The sequence below is a fragment of the Narcine bancroftii genome, chromosome 1 (assembly GCF_036971445.1).
Source record: "Narcine bancroftii isolate sNarBan1 chromosome 1, sNarBan1.hap1, whole genome shotgun sequence".
Classification (NCBI taxonomy): Eukaryota; Metazoa; Chordata; class Chondrichthyes; order Torpediniformes; family Narcinidae; genus Narcine; species Narcine bancroftii.
In genome coordinates, this window is record NC_091469.1 from 494,436,905 (window position 1) to 494,456,796 (window position 19,892).

Consider the following 19,892-nt stretch of genomic DNA (forward strand, 5'->3'; position numbering starts at 1 on the left):
GGTCGGTCCGGTCATCGAGTTGCCGGTCCTTGCTCCAACCCGAGGCCCTGCTGCCAGTTCCGACCTCAGCGCTCAGACTTTCTCCAAGGAGAAGCACAGACACATCAGCACCAAGCGGCAGGCAGGTGACACACTGAGGTGGGGCGTCAATGCGGGGTGGACAATGGCGCCATGTTTGTGCGGGGCAGAGAGCAGGCGGGACCCGGCGCCATGTCTATACGGGGCAGAGAGAAGGTGGGACCTGGCACCATGTCTGCGGAAAATGAGCAGGAGAAAGCCGGTGCCATGTGTGTAGGGCATGAGCAGGTGGGCCCCGGCGCCGTCTGTGCGGGGCGTGAGCAGAAGGCCGGCTCCATGTCTCTGTGGGACGTCAGGAGGTGAGGCCCGACGCCATGTATGAGGGGTAGGGGGTGTCCGGCTCCACAATGTCCTTAAAATAGCAAAGTTAAAGATAGAATGAATGTTTTGGGTTTGATCCCTTCATCAAGGTGTGAGCAAACTTACCCCTAACACTGATAGGAAGGGTAAACTATTAAAATGAACATTTTCCCAAGGATACAATACCTATTTCAATCATTACCAATTCACCTATCAGAGAAATTCTTCAAAGAGCTAAAGAAAATAATAAGGAAATTCTTATGGAAAGGAGGGAAACCGAAGATAGCACTAGATAAATTAACAGAATGGTACAAACAAGGAGGGTTACAGCTACCAAACTTTAAGAATTATTATAGAGCAGCACAATTAAGATACCTATCAGATTTTTATCAAACAAGGGAAAAACCGGATTGGACCAGATTAGAGCTAGATAAAATAGGGGAGAAGATACCTGAACATATACTATATAAATGGGATGAAAAATTGGTGCAATGTAGGAATTCACCAGTATTGCACCATCTGCTCAACATTTGGAAGATTCACGTAGAAAGGAATAAAATAAATTACCAACTACCAAAATTAATATTGATACAAAATCAACTAATCCCTTTCACATTTAAATAACCTTTCCTTTAGAGAATGGGAGAGAAAAGGGATCAAAAGAATAGAAAATTGTTTTTCGGGAAATAAATTATTATCCTTTGAACAAATGAAGGATAAATATAATATAACTCAAGATACAGTGTTGGCATATTACCAACTGAAATCCTACTTGAAGGACAAATTGGGAAACAGTCAGAGTTTACCAGAAGGAAGCAATTTTGAGTATGTGATTACAGACACAATGATAATGAAAAAACATGTACATCAAACTGCAAGAAAAGGAGAATAAGGAAACAAACGGTAAACCTAAACAAAAATGGGAACAAGATTGAAATATAAAGATAAAGAATGAAACATGTCCGGAACTATGAGAAATACAATAAACACGAGGTTACGTATGATACAATATAATTGGTTACACAGGCTATACATTACACCTCAAAAGTTAAATAAATGGGACCCAACAGTATCTGACAGATGTTTTCGCTGTAAAAAGGAAACAGGAACAACAATTCATGCAATTTGGACATGTGAGAAAGTGGAAAAATTTTGGGAAGATCTAAACCAGATATTAAATAAAATCACAGAAAACAATATACCAAAAAACCCAGAGATCTTCCTCCTAAGTAACATAAAAAACAAAGAATTTGGAATTGATTTGGAGGATGCACAAAAAAGATTTGTTACGATAGCCCTAACTGTAGCAAAAAAATGTATTATGTCAGCCTGGAAATTAGAAGATAACTTGAGAATACAACAATGGTATATAGAAATGAATAAATGTATTCCATTAGAAAAAATAACATAATTTAAGAAATAATATTATAATATTCGAACAAATATGGGAGCCATACATGAAATACAATAGAGAAATCCTACCGTGGACATCTACCACCTAAAATGACAGAAGGAGAAGAGAATGAAAAGAACTGACTCCGTGGAATTTCTTGTTCATTTTTATTGAGTGACAACATTGTTTAACGGATTTAATATATCTTATAGATTGAACTTTGAATAAATGGGAGGGGGGAGAGGGAGGGAGGGAAGGGAGGGGGGAAATGGGGGAGAAAATGACACTACATATTCAAGAGAAAAATGTCTATGTAGTTTGGTCAATTTGGTTTATTGTGTTAAAAATTTAAAAAAAAATCAAGGTGTGAGCAAAATGTGGGCAGGTGCCTGAACAAAATCGAGGCAGAGGGGCTGGGGAAGGAGCACGATCCCACAGCCAGGAGGTAATGGGTGGAGAAGAGAGGGAACAGCAGTGAATGGGGGGGGAGGGGGATGGCTCTGGGAAATGGGCAGGGAAGGCAGTAGAGAGCTGGGGAAGGAAGGTCAATGTTAATGTGGGATCAGCAGTTGGTGGGAAAGGCTGGTGGGGTGAAGACAAGGGGAATCTGGTCGATCCTGTGTGTTGGGGCATGGAGGGCAAGTGCCAGCAGACACAGCAGTCCACTCTTGACTGGGATTGATGGTGAGGTTGGGATTGGTGTAGAGAGAGTGGATGGCCAGGCCTCAAAGGCCACTGCAGAAATGACCTCTAAGAAGAATCCTATTTCTCTTCCTCTCTCTGCTTGTAAAAAAAACAACTCCCAAGGCTCCAAACCCCCAATGCTTGAAAGATCTTTATCAGCACTTGACCCGGACTTTGTTCCATTTACATCTCCATTGTTTCTGCAAAATTACTGGTGCCTGAATGTCTGGCTTCAGCAAAGCCCTTGTATTTTAAATGAGATATGAAGTGACCTACACTTAACCACCACCCACTCACCCCCCACCCCCCCCCCCCCCCCCCCCCCCCCCCGACAATCCATCCCTTTTAAAAACATTTGTATGTAAAAAATACTACCCTGTATGAGGTATGAGATCTCTCTTCTCTCTCTCTTTGGCTTGGCTTCGCGGACGAAGATTTATGGAGGGGTAAATGTCCACGTCAGCTGCAGGCTCGTTTGTGGCTGACAAGTCCGATGTGGGACAGGCAGACACGGTTGCAGCGGTTGCAGGGGAAAATTTGTTGGTTAGGGTTGGGTGTTGGGTTTTTCCTCCTTTGTCTTTTGTCAGTAAGGTGGGCTCTGCGGTCTTCTTCAAAGGAGGTTGCTGCCCGCCGAACTGTGAGGCGCCAAGATGCACGGTTTGAGGTGATATCAGGCTACTGGCAGTGGTCAATGTGGCAGGCACCAAGAGATTTCTTTAGGCAGTCCTTGTACTTCTTCTTTGGTGCACCTCTGACACGATGGCCAGTGGAGAGCTCGCCATATAACACGATCTTGGGAAGGCGATGGTCCTCCATTCTGGAGATGTGACCTACCCAGCGCAGTTGGATCTTCAACAGCGTGGATTCGATGCTGTCGGCCTCTGCCATCTCAAGTACTTCGATGTTAGGGATGAAGTCGCTCCAATGAATGTTGAGTATGGAGCGGAGACAACGCTGGTGGAAGCGTTTTAGGAACCGTAGGTGATGCCGGTAGAGGACCCATGATTCGGAGCCGAACAGGAGTGTGGGTATGACAACAGCTCTGTCTACGCTTATCTTTGTGAGGTTTTTCAGTTGGTTGTTTTTCCAGACTCTTTTGTGTAGTCTTCCAAAGGCGCCATTTGCCTTGGCGAGTCTGTTGTCTATCTCGTTGTTGATCCTTGCATCTGATGAAATGGTGCAGCCGAGATAGGTAAACTGGTTGACCGTTTTGAGTTTTGTGTGCCCGATGGAGATGTGGGGGGGCTGGTAGTCATGGTGGGGAACTGGCTGATGGAGGACCTCAGTCTTCTTCAGGCTGACTTCCAGGCCAAACATTTTGGCAGTTTCCGCAAAACAGGACATCAAGCGCTGAAGAGCTGGCTCTGAATAGGCAACTAAAGCGGCATCGTCTGCAAAGAGTAGTTCACGGACAAGTTGCTCTTGTGTCTTGGTGTGAGCTTGCAGGTGCCTCAGATTGAAGAGACTGCCATCCGTGCGGTACTGGATGTAAACAGCGTCTTCATTGTTGAGGTCTTTCATGGCTTGTTTCAGCATCATGCTGAAGAAGATAGTAAAGAGGGTTGGTGCGAGAACGCAGCCTTGCTTCACGCCATTGTTAATGGAGAAGGGTTCAGAGAGCTCATTGCTGTATCTCACCTGACCTTGTTGGTTTTTGTGCAGTTGGATAATCATGTTGAGGAACTTTGGGGGACATCCGATGCGCTCTAGTATTTGCCAAAGCCCTTTCCTACTCATGGTGTCGAAGGCTTTGGTGAGGTCAACAAAGGTGATGTAGAGTCATTTGTTTTGTTCTCTGCACTTTTCTTGGAGCTGTCTGAGGGCAAAGACCATGTCAGTAGTTCCTCTGTTTGCCCAAAAGCCGCACTGTGATTCTGGGAGAATATTCTCGGCCACACTAGGTATTAGTCTATTATGGAGAATCTTAGCGAAGATTTTGCCTGCAATGGAGAGCAGCGTGATTCCCCTGTAGTTTGAGCAGTCTGATTTCTCGCCTTTGTTTTTGTACAGGGTGATGATGGTGGCATCACGAAGGTCCTGAGGCAGTTTTCCTTGGTCCCAGCAAAGCTTGAAATCCACAAAAATCCACAAAAACCTCCACAGTGCCAGGCTGGCTGTGAATGCAGCAACTCAGTGTGAGGCCTTGGGAGGCTGGCACAGGCTTGTATCCCGGAGGGTGATTGATACCCAACCGGGTGGGGCTTGATCTCTTAAGGCTGACTGATTGGCAGCCGGCCAAGTGTTTTCCTGTCCCCTTACACTCCTGCAGGTACAGAGGATGCCCCCTGCAGTAGGCCGGAGGTTTACCACCACATTCACCCCCTTCTTTAAAATTGTCCTGGAAGTTGGGGGGGGGGGGTGGGGCAAACTATGTACACACAATATTTACAGGTTGAGACGATTCGGCGGCTGCCGGGGTCTCTCTGACCGTCGTAGGACTGGCTCCTGGTCAGAGGGGAAGGGGGGGGCTGGCAACAGGGGTGTGTGTGGCTGGTGTGCCACGTGGAGGGGTAGCCAGGGGAGCCGGGGTCGATGTATGTGAGTCGTATTGGATAGGTGGGGGGTGCGGGTTTATCTCTTAAGACTGAAGTGGGCCCTTGGTGGTCAAGGAGGCGCTGCGTGCCCCTTAGCTGCATGGGGATGGGGGTGTATGTCCGGTCAGCATTGTCCTGGGTTTGAGCGTGGCATGGAGTGGTGGGTGCTCCTGTTGCTGCCAGGTCCCTGGTTGAGACGGTGTCCTCCCTGCCACTGCTGAACCTGATGTCAGCGTAGTTATGGTTTTCATGAAGGAGGAAAACCTGTTCCACCAGGGCTTCAGCCTTGCGTGTCCTTACATACTTACACAGAAGCACCAGTCCTGGGGACGTGAGCCATACTGGGAGTGACATTCCAGTCGCCGACCTCCTGGGGAATGAGAACAGACGTTTGTGAGAGTCTCGTTGGTAGCCGTGCTACCATGGCATGGAGTGCCTCGGCCAAGGCGTCCTGGCAGAATTCAATGGCCCACCCTTTTGACTTGAGAGCCGGGAGGACTGCCTTCCAGACCACCCCATTCTCGCGTTTCACTTGCCCGTTGCCTCTTGGGTTATAGTTTGTCGTGCGACTGGTCGCGATGCCCCTCGCCATCAGTTACTGGCGCAGCTCGTCGCTCAAGAAACTAGAATCCCGGTTGCTGTGGATGGAGGTGGGGTAGCCAAACATGGTGAAGATCTGTCCCAGGGCCCTGATGATGGTGGCCGTGGAGGTGTCCAGACAAGGGATGGTGAAAGGGAAGCATGAGTACTCAACCACTACCGTGAGGAAGTATATGTTTCGGTTCGTGGGAGGCAGGAAGATAGGATGGGGTGGGATGGGATTGTAAACTTTACAACGTGGGCCTGGTGGGGGGGGGGGGGTGTTGGGTGGGGGCGTAAGAAGCATGGTTTACACTCCGCACAGACCCGACAGGCCTTGGTCATATCCCTGATGGTGTATGGCAGATTTCGGGACTTAACAAAATGGTACAACTGGGTGATGCCCAGATGGCAGAGGGACTCATGCAATGCCTGCAACTTGTCGTCATGCATAGACGCGCAGGTGCCAAAGAGGGCATCAAGGGAGTCGTTAAACTTCCCAGGGCGGTACTGGATGTTGTGGCAACTCGACTCTCCAGCGCAGGATCTTGTCGTTCTTTATCTTGCTCTTATGGGAAATGTTAAACATGAACGCCACGGCCCGCTGGTCTGTAAGAGAGTGAATCTCCTGCCTGCCAGGTAGTGGCACCAGTGGCGGACCGCTTTCACAATCACCTGAGCCTCCTTTTCAATGGCGGAGTGCCCTAGCTCGGAGCCATGGAGGGTCCTGGAAAAGAAGATGACAGGGTGCCACCCCTTGGTTGAGGGTAGCAGCAAGGGCCATCTCGGAGGCATTGCTCCCCACCTGGAAGGGGAAGTCCTCATCCACAGCCTGCATCGTGGCATCCACGATGTCTTGCCTGATGCGGGTGAAGGCTGCCTGCTCCTCAGGAGGGAGGGGAAAAGTTGTGGCTTGGGCCAGTGGATGGACCTTGTCCGAGAAGTGAGGGACCCCCTGCGAGTAATAAGAGAACAGGCCCAGGCAACTGCGGAGGGCATTTAGCGTGGGGTGGGGGGGAGAAGGGGTAACTCCCTTAATTGGCGCATCCTTTCTGGATCTGGACCAACGACTCCATGGGCCATGATATACCCCATGATGATGAGGCGGGTGGTGCTGAAGACAGACTTCTCCTTGTTGTAAGTGAGATTCAGCTCCGCGGCCGTCTGAAGGAATAGCATCGTGGTCCTGCTGGTTACGGCTGCAGATTGTGATGTTATCCAGCTATGGGAACATCGCCTTCTGCTTATGCCGGTCTACCATGCGATCCATCTCCCACTGGGAGTCGAAGACCCCATTCGTGACCCCAAAAGAAACCCGGAAAAACTGGTACAGGCACCCATCTGCCTCGGAGGCGGTGTAGGGCTTGTCCTTCGGGTGGATAGGCATTCAGGTCAATCATGGAGAAAATCTGGTAGCGGGCAATCTCATTGACCATGTTGGCAATCTTCGGCAGGGGGTAGGCATCCAGCTGGGTGTACCGATTAATGGTCTGGCTGTAATCCACGACCATCCTCGTCTTACTTCCCCCTTTGACCACCAGGACTTAGGCTCTCCAAGGGCTGTTACTGGGCTTTATAACGCCTTCCACCAGGAGTCGCCGCACCTCTGCCTTGATGAAGTCCTTGTCTGCAGCGCAATAGCGCCTACTTCTGGCGGCGATCAGCTTGCAGCCTAGTGCAAGATGTAGGAAGACCACCGGTGGGGTGATGCGCAGTGTGGAGAGGCTGTGGGTTGGCCGGGGCTGGTAGGTTGGCGTGCTGTGCAATGTGAGTGGAGGTTGGGGCCCCCCGAAGGCAAGGGTGATACTCTGCAGGTGGCACTGGAAATCCAGGCCCAGGAGTGGTGCACAGAGTTTGGGCATGACCAAGAGCCTGAATCCTGTGCAAGTCTCCCCTCCCACCATTATATTGACCGAGCAGTGCCATAGGGTACCAACAGTCTTATCCTTGGTGGCGAGGACGATCGAGCAGGTGGTGGGGTGGACCTTTAACCTTAGGGAGTGGGCCACACTTGGGTGAACGAAACTCTCGGTGCTGACACTGTCCAACAGGCACTTTGTTACCTGCCCATTGACTCGCACGCCCATCATTGAGCGCCCGAGATCATGGGGAATGTCCCTGGTCAGTGTGGTAGTGGCCAGAACCGTCTCGGAGTCGGAGTCATCGCTCTCTGGTTGTGCGCGGCGATTTATGGCATCTGGACGCATGGGGAGCATCAATAGGGTGGCCTGGTCATGTTGACCATATCAACATCAGTTGTGGAGTGTGGCGTATGGTAGTCGATAGCATCCGGAGGCGTGGAGAGTGTCAGTAGGGCGGCCTGGTCACTGCCCATATTGACCATGTGCTCAACGTTGTCGGGTGCCCTCCATGTTGGCCACTGCCTGGCCCAAGATGGCGGCGGCATGTGGGGGCCCGCTGCATAGCTAGCCTCCTTCCCCAGCCTTGTTCGTTGTGCCAGGAAAGTGATGTCATCACAGCCGGCAGCAGTGACATCATGACATCAGCTGGAAGTGATGTCACACCATGAGCTTGAAGTGACGTCGCTGTAGTTCTTGGCGAGCAGTGCTGGCAAGGGCTGGGGCTGGTCCAGGAGCTCGGCGCATACGCAGCGACAGTCGCTGGCAGGGCTGGATGTTGCACCGTCGAAGTTGGGGAAGGCAGAAGTAGTAGCGGGGACAATGGCGCCGCCCGGCACGCGCACATGGAGGAGTCTGCAGGGGAGGTGGGAAGGTTATAGAGAGTTGCTGAGCTGTTGGCTCATTTTGAGAGGCACACTGTAGCGAAGTGGCCTCTCTTGCCGCATCAGGAACAGTACTGGTTCCTAGCTGGGCAGTTTTGGCACAATTGTTGGGCTGACTCACATCAGGAGCCCACAGTACTTACAGGGGCGCTGGGCACCTGCCACAGTGACATTTTCCTTCCCAGCTCAGTCTGGGGCTGCAGGTGCAGTGTTAGAGGGCAATGAGGGAGCCTGGGCGAACCTGGAATTGAAGGCTTTGATGTGCAGGGCTGCCGCTTCTAGGGTTTGGACAACTTCCACTGTCTTGGTTAGGGCGTAGATATTGTCTTCCAGCAGCTTCTGCTGGATGGCCCTCGAGCGTAGCCCTCAGATGAAGGCATCCCAGATCAGCTTCTCCTCTGCACTTACCCCAGGTTCAGCCAGACATGGTCGGGCCAACTCTTGCAGGTGTCCCAGGTAAGACTCAGCCGTCTCCCCGGGTTGCTCAGCTCAGGTGTTGAGGAGGTATCTTGCATTCATGGGGGGCTTGTACAAGTTTTCGAGAGTGTCCATTGTGCTCTTGTTTGTGGAGTAGCCTTTGGTTGCCTGGAAAGTGTGGGGACCCAGCTTTGACCGGAATAGGACCAACCTCTTCTGATCTGAGTCCAGGATGCCGCCTTTGTGTGCCTCTCTGATTGCCTTGTCTGCGTGCTGCCAGATCTTGAAGCGTGTCTGGGCCTCTGGGTGGTGTGGGTCGACTTTGAGGCTCCCTGCACTCAAGAGTTTTACCATGGCAGCCGTGAGAAAATTTTGTGGATTAAATTGTGGTGCGCTGTTAGCCAGAATCAGACACACACAAGGTAAAGACTGTACAACAGGCTTTAATCCACAACCACTTCCACAGAACCAGGCTGGCTATAGCTGCAGTAACTCTGAGTGAACTTCGGGAAGCTGACACAGGCTTATATCCCGGAGGGTGATTGACACCCGACTGGATGGGGCTTTATCCCTTCAGGTTGACCGATTGACAGCCGGCCAGGAGTTGTCCTGTCCCCTTACACTCCTGCAGGTACAGAGGTTGCCCCCTGCGGTAGGCGATGGTCCTCCATTCTGGAGACGTGACCTACCCAGCGCAGTTGGATCTTCAGCAGCGTGGACTCGATACTGTCGACCTCTGCCATCTCGAGTACTTCGATGTTAGGTCGTGATTAACAAGTCCTAGGGAGGACTGTAATTCCAATTTGTTGGTTGGGACCCGGGGCCTTGCGAACGGCTTCTGTTCCTGCTGGATTCATTCGCGCCCCATCGCTGTCGATTGTAAACCCGAGATATGTTACTGAGGTCACATGAAGACATATTTGACCTTTCATAATCGTATATTAGTCTGTGTCGTCCGGTTCAAACCTTTTCAAGGGGTTCTGTTCAGCCCGCGACGATGATATCATCGAGGAAACACCCAACTGAGAGTCCATGTAGTAATTTGTCCTTTGTTGCTTGGAAAATCGCAGGGCTTGCTGAAATTCCGTAAGGGGGCGGCGTCTTCTGAGATGTCGAGTCCGACATATTACCGACAGGAACAGTACAATGGTGTCTTTGAATCGGACCTAACTCTGGCCTCCGTGACGCTGGATCAGAACAGGCTTCACCAGCTGGCACGATTGATGATCATTGAGGTAAACAGTCGTGTCCCGGGTTGTTTGTTTAACACAGGGAGCATCAAAAGTTTTATCCCCCCGATTTAATAAAGCGCTGTGCACAGAAGGTGTCTCCGGAAAAGTGCTGAATATCCCTGGCATCTAAAGCCCAGTCTGCAGATACGTGTGGATACTGTCGGGTAGACTGAAGGGTGCAGAGCAGGAAGTACAGGGATTTTAAAATCATGGTAATGCCCAACCTCTGCCCGTCGGTTATCCTGCGGTTAGACTTCCAGTGTCAGCTGGAAAGTGTAACGAGGCAGTTTGACAGGGCAGAACGAGGAATTCTGTCCAGCCAATGAGAGCAAGCTGGGCAGTAGGTGTGGGCTGTCCACCCTTCGGGTCCCTCTGGCCCCGCTATTTGCCAAAAGCAGGAGATACAGCCTGGAGGACAGGCATTTCATTAAAACTGAAGTCCAGAGGCTGTGGGCCGAAGTCATCATTGAGCCCAGCTCGGCCCCTGGTGAGCACAGATGCTGGTGGTAAAAGTTGGGGAGAAGAACCGGATGGTAATAATCTCCAGCCAGACTGCGAATAGACTTACGTTATTGGATGCTTGCTCCCTACCCTGAATCGCCGACATGGTGCACGAGATTTCCCAATATTGGGTCTTCTCCACCACAGATCTTAAGTCAGCATGCCATCAGATCCCAACCCATCTGAGGACAGGTCCTACACGGCTTTAGAAGCTGACAGCTGACTCTATCAGTTCCACAGGGTGCCATTCAGTCCGATGAATGGGCTATCGGTGTTCCAAAGGGAGATGGACCACATGGTGGGCGATCACAAACTAAAGCCAACATTCCTGTATTTGGATAACGAATCTAAGGGAATTCCTCACCATGGCAAAAACCCTAAACCTGACATATAATCAGAAGTGCTGGTGATACTAGGCTATGTGGTGGAGGGAGGTATCATGTCCCCAGACCCCAAGAGAACGCGGCCCCTTAGGGAACTCCCATTGCCCCAGCACCTGAAAGCCCTGAAAAGGTGCCTCGGATTCTTTTATTATTATGCCCAATGGGTTCCCAATTACGCAGAAGACAATGGATTTTACCCCATCAGATGAGGCTCGTAAAGCCTTCGAGGGCATCAAGGATGAGATTGCCAAGGTAGCGATGCAACCCTTTGATGAATCCATCCCACTCCAAGTGGAAAGTGTTGCCTCCTGATGTTACCCTCGCAGCCACGTTGAATCAGGCTGGCGGGCCAGTGGCATTTTTCTCTAGAACACTCCAGAGCCCAGAACACAGGCACTCGACACTCGGCAATGGAGAAAGAGGCCCAGGCCAGAGTGGAGGCATTATTTGGCTGGTAGACCATTTTCCCTGCTGATAGACTAGAGGGTCATTGCATTTATGTTTAACAACAAACAAGGCTAGAATAAAAAATGGTAAGATCATGGGGTGGAGAATTGAACTCTCCACATATAATTATTGAGATCTTACACTGGCTGGGAAGCTTAATGAGCTGGTGCTCTGTCCTGGTAACGTGTGCCAATGCACAAGGGGATTGTCTGAAGTTCTTGCATGACACAATCTCTGACACCATTGGGTCACAAGGCTGTAGCACTTTGTGAGGGCTAGAAATTTATCTGACTCAGTTGAGAAGATTCGGGAACTGTCCCGTAACTGCTCGGTGTGTGTCAAATGCAAGCCACATTTTTACGGACTGGATAGAGCCCAACTGATTAAGGCAACCCATCTCTTCTAATGTCTTAGTATAGTCTTCAACGGTCCCCTCCCATCCAATAACAGGAATCTCTACTTCCTGAATGTACTGGATGAGTTTGTTAGCCCTTATTCGGATATGACCAGAGCCATGGTCATCAAATCATTCTGGATCATATTCTGCAGAATGTGAATGTTTTAAACTCCAAAATTAAGTATGGGCCAAGTGAAACTTTCCAAACCTAGTGAGATTCTGTACAAAGTACAGACGAGTGTGTTTTGGAAACAAAACTTATGTGTGGGCCAAGTGAACTTGTCCAAATAGATATTAAAAATGTGTTTGGAATACCAAACTTTTCAGATTTGAAAAAGGAGGAGTTGTTGCTTATTGCTAAGGAGATAACACTTCTGGAGGTTAAAGTGTTGATGACAAAAACAGTGATTCAGAAAATTATAGCTGACGACTATATAAAAGAAAGTATTTTTGAAGAGATAAAGTTAAAGCAATTTCTTGAGAGTAGATCTCTTCACCAGCAATTACAGTAGAATGAGCATGAGCTAATGAGCGAGAGGGAATAAAAACGGAAGTTGGAGGGAGAGACGGAAGTTGGAGAGAGAGAGACGGAAGTTGGAGAAAGACGGAAGTTGGAGAGAGAGATGGAAGTTGGAGAGAGAGACAGAAGTTGGAGAGAGAGAGATGGAAGTTGGAGAGAGAGAGACAGAAGTTGGAGAGAGAGAGACAGAAGTTGGAGAGAGAGAGACAGAAGTTGGAGAGAGAGACGGAAGTTGGAGAGAGAGACAGAAGTTGGAGAGAGAGACGGAAGTTGGAGAGAGAGAGACAGAAGTTGGAGAGAGAGAGAGAGACGGAAGTTGGAGAGAGAGAGACGGAAGTTGGAGAGAGAGACGGAAGTTGGAGAGAGAGACGGAAGTTGGAGAGAGAGACGGAAGTTGGAGAGAGAGACGGAAGTTGGAGAGAGAGACGGAAGTTGGAGAGAGACAGAAGTTGGAGAGGGAGAGAGATAAATGATTGGAGAGAGAGATAAACGGAAGTTGGAGAGAGAGACGGAAGTTGGAGAGAGAGACGGAAGTTGGAGAGAGACGGAAGTTGGAGAGAGACGGAAGTTGGAGAGAGACGGAAGTTGGAGAGAGAGACGGAAGTTGGAGAGAGAGACGGAAGTTGGAGAGAGAGAGACGGAAGTTGGAGAGAGAGAGACGGAAGTTGGAGAGAGAGAGAAGGAAGTTGGAGAGAGAGACGGAAGTTGGAGAGAGAGACGGAAGTTGGAGAGAGAGAGACGGAAGTTGGAGAGAGAGAGATGGAAGTTGGAGAGAGAGAGACGGAAGTTGGAGAGAGAGAGACGGAAGTTGGAGAGAGAGAGACGGAAGTTGGAGAGAGAGACGGAAGTTGGAGAGAGAGACGGAAGTTGGAGAGAGAGACGGAAGTTGGAGAGACGGAAGTTGGAGAGAGAGACGGAAGTTGGAGAGAGAGACGGAAGTTGGAGAGAGAGACGGAAGTTGGAGAGAGAGATGGAAGTTGGAGAGAGAGACGGAAGTTGGAGAGAGAGACGGAAGTTGGAGGGAGAGACGGAAGTTGGAGGGAGAGACGGAAGTTGGAGGGAGAGAGAGAAATGGAAGTTGGAGGGAGAGAGAAATGGAAGTTGGAGAGAGAGAGAAAAACAAGTTTGAGGGAGAGAGAGATGGAAAAATTTAGATTAGTGGGAGAGAGAGAAAGCAAAACAGAGGGACAGAAAAAGGGAAAAACTTAAAGGAGGGTAAAAGACAGGCAATTTGCGGTGGAAGAAGCAAGGAAATAAAGGAAATTTGATGCTGAGGAAGCCAGAAAAAAGAATAAAGTTACAGCTGGTTTTGATGTGTTAAATCCAGATCTTAATTTAAAGCCAAGTGAAATTTTTAGAAGGGACATAATTCTGCTACGTTGGATAAAATAGTCACAATGTGAAATTTGTGCCCAAAATACCTTTTCAAAAGGGTTACATGAAAATCCAAAATAAGGTAGAAATTAAATAGGGTAAACCTTTTGGTTCATTTTGCAATTATTGTAAGAAAGCTGGACATGTGGTAGCTAATTGTTTTTTCCTTAGAGAGAACAGGAAACAACATTACCCACTTGTATGGAAAAGGAACTGTTGATAAAGTTGGGGAGGAATTTAAATCTCTTGTGTCAAGAGATAATGTTGTCTCTGGAGTAAAGTATCCAATTGTTGGCATGTAGAAAAAGCTGTGCAACCAAGTTGAAAGTGATGTTTAAAACCTTGGCCAGTGAAAAAGAAATTGGACAAATTGATTTAAAGAAAGCTTGCGAGATACAGAAAGAAACAAGCTGTCAGGTGTGGAAGCAAACTGGTTGGGCGATCAAAGACAAGCTGTGAATCTCTGGCATTTTAAATATTTCTTTCAGTCCGAATTCTGATTCTGATTTTAAACTTGCAGTTGTGACAGTGAAGGCAGTGATGTCCAAAATGATTGAAAGGTTTGTGACAGTGAGCAGCAGTTGGAAGATTTTTCAGAACTTGGGGCAAAATTGATAGAAAAGCAAAGTGGAGATGGTGACCTTGCTGAAGTTGGAGAGAAATCACTCTCTGGTGAAGAAATTAAAAAGTGCCAGTTGGATATTATTTCAAAGGATGTTTATTAATGAGAAAATATAGGTTATGTGTGATATTGGCCAATGAAGAATGGGTGGAGGTTCATTGGCTTTTAGATCCTAAAGCCTACAGAGATGAGATTTTGAACATGGATCATGAAACACATTTGGGTGGGCACCTTGGGGTAAAAGAAATGATGAAACACTTCTACTGGCCTAATTTGGAAAAGGATGGTAAGAGATTTTGTAAGACTTGTCACACTTGTCAAGTAGCAAGGAAACCTAATGAAGGACCCACAATGTCATCTTTAAACTCCGTTTTTAGAGAACTTTTTTCTAAAGTAATTGTGGACTGTGTTGGTCCAATGCCTGAAACGAAAACTGGAAATGAATATCTGTTGACCATTATGTGTGCCATTTCCAGGAGTACAGAAGCCATACCACTTGGGAACATTAAGGCAAAAACTGTGTCTGCGGCTCGAGAAAAATTTTCAGTTCATTTGGTCTGCCAAAAGAAATAAAATCAGATCAGCGAAAGAATTTTGTCAGGTGTATTTCAACAGTTAATTTATAAACTAGCAGAGAAGGGATCGGACAGAGTCAACATGGATTTACAAAAGGTAAATCGTGTTTGACAAATCTATTGGAATTCTTTGAGATGGTGACAGGTAAAATAGATGGGGGAGAGCCAGTGGATGTGGTGTACCTGGACTTCCAAAAGGCCTTCAATAAGGTCCCACATAAACGACTGGCATGCAAAATCAAGGCTCATGGGATTGGGGGCAAGGTATTGATGTGGATTGAGAACTGGCTGGCAGATAGAAGACAGAGAGTTGGGTAAATGGCTCATCTCTCTGGCGGTGACTAGTGGGGTACCACAGGGATCTGTACTGGTACCCCAGCTGTTCACAACTTACATTAATGATCTGGATGAGGGGATTGGATGTAATATCTCCAAATTTGCAGATGATGCATGGAAGAGGGGGTCAGGAAGCTCCAGTGTGATTTGGATAAATTGAGGGACTGGGCAGATACATGGCAAATGCACTACAATGTGGATAAATGTGAGGTTATCCACTTTGGTAATACAAACCGGAGGGCAGATTACTATTTGAATGGCAATAGATTGGGAGATAGGGAAGGGCAGAGAGACCTAGGGGTTCTTGTGCACTAGTCACTGAAGGCGTGCATGCAAGTACAGCAGGCGGTTAAAAAGGCAAATGGTATGTTGGCCTTCATATCAAGAGGGTTTGAGAATAGGAATAAGGATACCTTACTGCAGCTGTACAGGGCCTTGGTGAGACCCCACCTGGAGTATTGTGTGCAGTTTTGGTCACTTTATCTAAGGAAGGATGTTCTTGCAATGGAGGGAGTGCAGAGGCGATTCACCAGGCTGAGACCTGGAATGGCAGGAATGACTTATGAGGAAATATTGCGCAATTTGGGATTGTACTTGCTGGAGTTTAGAAGATTGAGAGGGGATCTCATAGAGACCTATAAAATTCTGGCAGGACTGGACAGAATGGATGCAGATGGGATGTTTCCAATGACGGGAAAATCCAGAACCCGGGGCCGTGGTTTAAGGATAATAGGCAAACCATTTAGGACCGAGATGAGGAGGAATTTCTTTACCCAGAGAGTGGTGAATCTGTGGAATTCATTGCCACAGAGGGCAGTAGAGGCAGGTTCATTGAATATATTTAAGAGGGAATTAGATCTATTTCTTCAGTATAAGGGAATTAAAGGTTACGGAGAGAAGGCAGGGATGGGGTACTGAACTTTAAGATCAGCCATGATCTCGTTGAATGGCGGAGCAGGCTCAAAGGGCCAAATGACCTACTCCTGCTCCTATCTTCTATGTTTCGATGTTTCAACAAATTGCATTGTCAGGATTTAAATTGGCGGTTTGGAAAGTTTTATGGAAAGATAAAATGCCCAGGGTTTCTTTGGAAAAATTGACTTGGAATACGAGTCAGGGGTTTGCGTCTTCCTTTCTTCAAATATTTTTTGTTTATTGATCCATGAATCATAGCAATAAAAATATTTACAAATGTTCATCAATAAAATATACACAGTGACATTTCTTTTTTTCCCCTGTTTCCCCCCCCCTTATCCCTCCCCAACCCCCTTCCAAAACTAATAAATAATAAAACACACAAAGCAAAGAAAACAACAAAAAGCAAAGAAGTCGTATCACCAGGTTTCCATATTTGAATCTTATTGTGTTTGTATTCATGATCACTTTAGGAGCTGGAGATTTGAGGTCGGCACTTTCTAACATTTTATGTTCGGTTCCCGAATTTGTTGAAATAATGTCCACTTGTCTTTCAGATGGTATGTCATTTTTTCGAATGGAATACACTTGTTTATTTCTGTTTACCACTGTTGTATTTTTAGGCTTGCTTCCATTTTCCAAGTTGTCATAATATACTTTTTTGCTACTGCTTGTGCTCTCATAATAAATCATTTTTGGGCTCTATCTAACTTTAGTCCTAGTTTTTTGTCTCCTACTATTTAACAGAAACATTTCTGGATCTTTTGGTATATTATTTTTTGTGATTTTGTTTAATATTAGGTTATCACTTTTGAACATGTCCAAATTGCATGTAATGTTGTTCCAGTCTCTTGCTTACAGCGGAAGCATCTGTCCGATGCTGTGGGGCCCCACTCTTTTAATTTAAGGAGTAATATGTTGTCTATGTAGCCAGTTATATTGTATCATACGTAATCTAGTATTTGTTGTGTTTCTCATAGTTCCTGTACGTAACTCCTCCCATCTTTCGTTCTTTATCCTTATATTTAAATCTTTTTCCCAACTTTGTTTCGGTTTATATCTTATATTGCAGTTTGTTGTATATGTTGGTTATAAATTTTTTTAACTCTCTTTGTATCTTGATTAAATATTCATCGCTGCTATTTTCTGGTAGTCTCATTTTAAATAAATTTTCAACTGGTAATATGCAAACATTGTACCTTGTGTTATTCCATATTTATCTTTTAATTGCTCAAATGTTAATAAGTTATTCCCCAAAAAACAATCTTCTATTGATTCCTTTTCTAACCCATACCTTGAAAAATGAATGATCTATTGTAAAAGGATTAATGGGTTTTGTGTCCATAGCAGTTTTGGTAGAGAAGGAAGTCAGAAACATTAGTGCTACAGCTAAATAAGGGTGACTATACAGCTATGAGGGAGGAGCTAGCCAAAATAAAATGGAAGGACATTCTAGCAGGGAGGACAACTGGGCAAAAATGGTAGGTATTTCTAGACATTTTTCACAGGATTCAGAATAGATTCATCCCAAAGAGGAGGAAAGGCTCTTCAAAGAGCAAACGGGAGCCGTGGCTGACAAAGAAGATCAAGTGCAGTATCAGATCTAAAAGAAGTAAGTATAAGATGGCAAAGCAGAGTGGGAGGTTAGAGGATTGGGAGGCCTTTAAAAACCAACAGAGAGAAACTAAGAAAGTCATTCAGGAGGGGAAAATGAAGTACGAGGGCAAATTGGCAAGTAATATAAAATGGAATAGCAAAAGCTTCTTCAGATATGTTAAAAGGAAGAAATTGGTTAGGGCCAAAATTGGGCCCTTGAAAACAGAGAAAGATGAAATTATCAATGGGGACATGGAGATGGCTGAGGAATTTAACAATTACTTTGCATCTGTTTCCACCAAGGAGGATTTAGTTTATGATCAGAATAGGGGTAGGGGGTCAAGCAGTATCTAGGGACTTGGTGAAATTACCAAAGGGAACAGAGAATTTGATGGATATCCAGATCCAGAAGCAGGTGGTTGTGGGTAAATTCTTAGGACTAAGGCCTGATAAGTCCCCTGGCCCTGATGGGCTGCATCCCAGGGTGCTAAGAGAAGTTGCTCTGGAAATTGTGGAGGCACTCATTGACATTTCCCAAAGTTCCATAGATTCGGGGAAGGTGCCGGTGGATTGGAGAGTGGCCGACATTGTACCACTTTTTAAGAAGGGAGGGAGATTACGGGAAATTCTAGACCGGCCAGCCTGACGTCGGAGGTGGGGAAGATACTGGAATCCATGATTAGAGGAGAAATAGCAGAACATTTAGGAAGGGAATAGTCTCGGTGCTGGTCAGGATGGGCTCCTGAAAGGGAAATCTTGCTTGACTAATCTCCTGGAATGTTTCGAGGACGTAACAAGGAGGGTGGACTCAGGAGAGCCAGTGGATGTGCTGTACTTGGACTTTCAGAAAGCCTGCGATAAAGTCCCACACAGGAGGCTAGTTTGAAAAATCAACGAGCATGGTATCGGGGGTAGGGGTCTGTCATAGATAGATAATTGGTTGAGAAATAGGAAACAAAGGATTGCGATAAACAGGTCATTTTCTGGATGGCAGGATGTGACGAATGGGGACCCGCAGGGGTTGGTGTTGGGCCCTCAGTTGTTAATCATTTATGTAAATTATTTGGATGAGGGGATAAATAACTACATATGCAAATTTGCAGACGACACTAAACTGGGTGGGAGTGTAAAGAGCGAGGAGGATGTCAGGAAATTGCAAGGGGATTTGGATACTTTAGGGGAGTGGGCGGAAAGATGGCAGATGAAATTTAATGTGAGTAAATGCGAGGTTGTCCATTTTGGAGGCAGAAACAAGAGAACAGAATATTATTTAAATGGTGTTGAGCTAGGGAGTGGGGTAATGCAAAAGGATCTGGGTGTTCTTGTTCACCAGTCATTAAAAAACTAGCATGCAGGTTCAGCATGCGGTGAAGAAAGTGAATGGTATGTTGGCTTTCATAAAGAGGGGATTGGAGTATAGAAGAGAAGCCCTCCTGCAGTTGTACAGGGCCCTGGTGAAACCTCACCTGGAGTATTGAGTCACGTTCTGGTCCCCATATTTAAGAAAGGACATACTTGCTATAGAGGGAGTGCAGCCCAGGTTTACAAGGTTAGTTCCCGAGATGGCAGGATTGTCATATGTGGATAGGTTAGAAAGACTTGGATTATATGCGATGGAATTTAGAAGGATAAGGCATTTAGGATTATCAAAGGGCTTGACAGGGTGAAATCAGAGCACATTTTCCCAATGATGGGTGAGACTAGGATTAGAGGGCATAGTTTATGAAAACAGGAAAATCCATTTAAGACAGAAATTAGGAAAAAATTTTTACACAGAGAGTTGAGGGTCTGTGGAATACACAGAGGGTGGTGGGGGTGGATTCATTGGATAGATTTAAGAGAGAGTTGGATAAGGCTCTGGTGGACAGGGGAGTTGAAGGTTATGGGGATAAGGCTAGGATTGGTTATTGAAAGGGAAAGATCAGCCAAATCCGATAAATGTTGGCTCGAAGGACCAATTGGCCTACTCCAGCATCTATTGTCTATTGTCTTCCATGTGTATTCTTTTCCATATTTTAAGTATGTGATGTGATACTGGTGAATTGTTGTATTGTACAAGCTTTTCATCCCATTTGTAAAGTACATGTTCCAGGACATTTTCTCCCATTTTATCTAATTCTATCCTACTCCAGTCTGGTTTTTCGCCTCTCTGATAAAACATCTGATAAATATCTTAGCTGCCCTGCCCTAGAATAATTTTGAAGTTTGGTAGTTGCAGCCCTCCTTGTTTGTATCTCCATGTTAATTTTTCTAGTGCTCTTCTTAA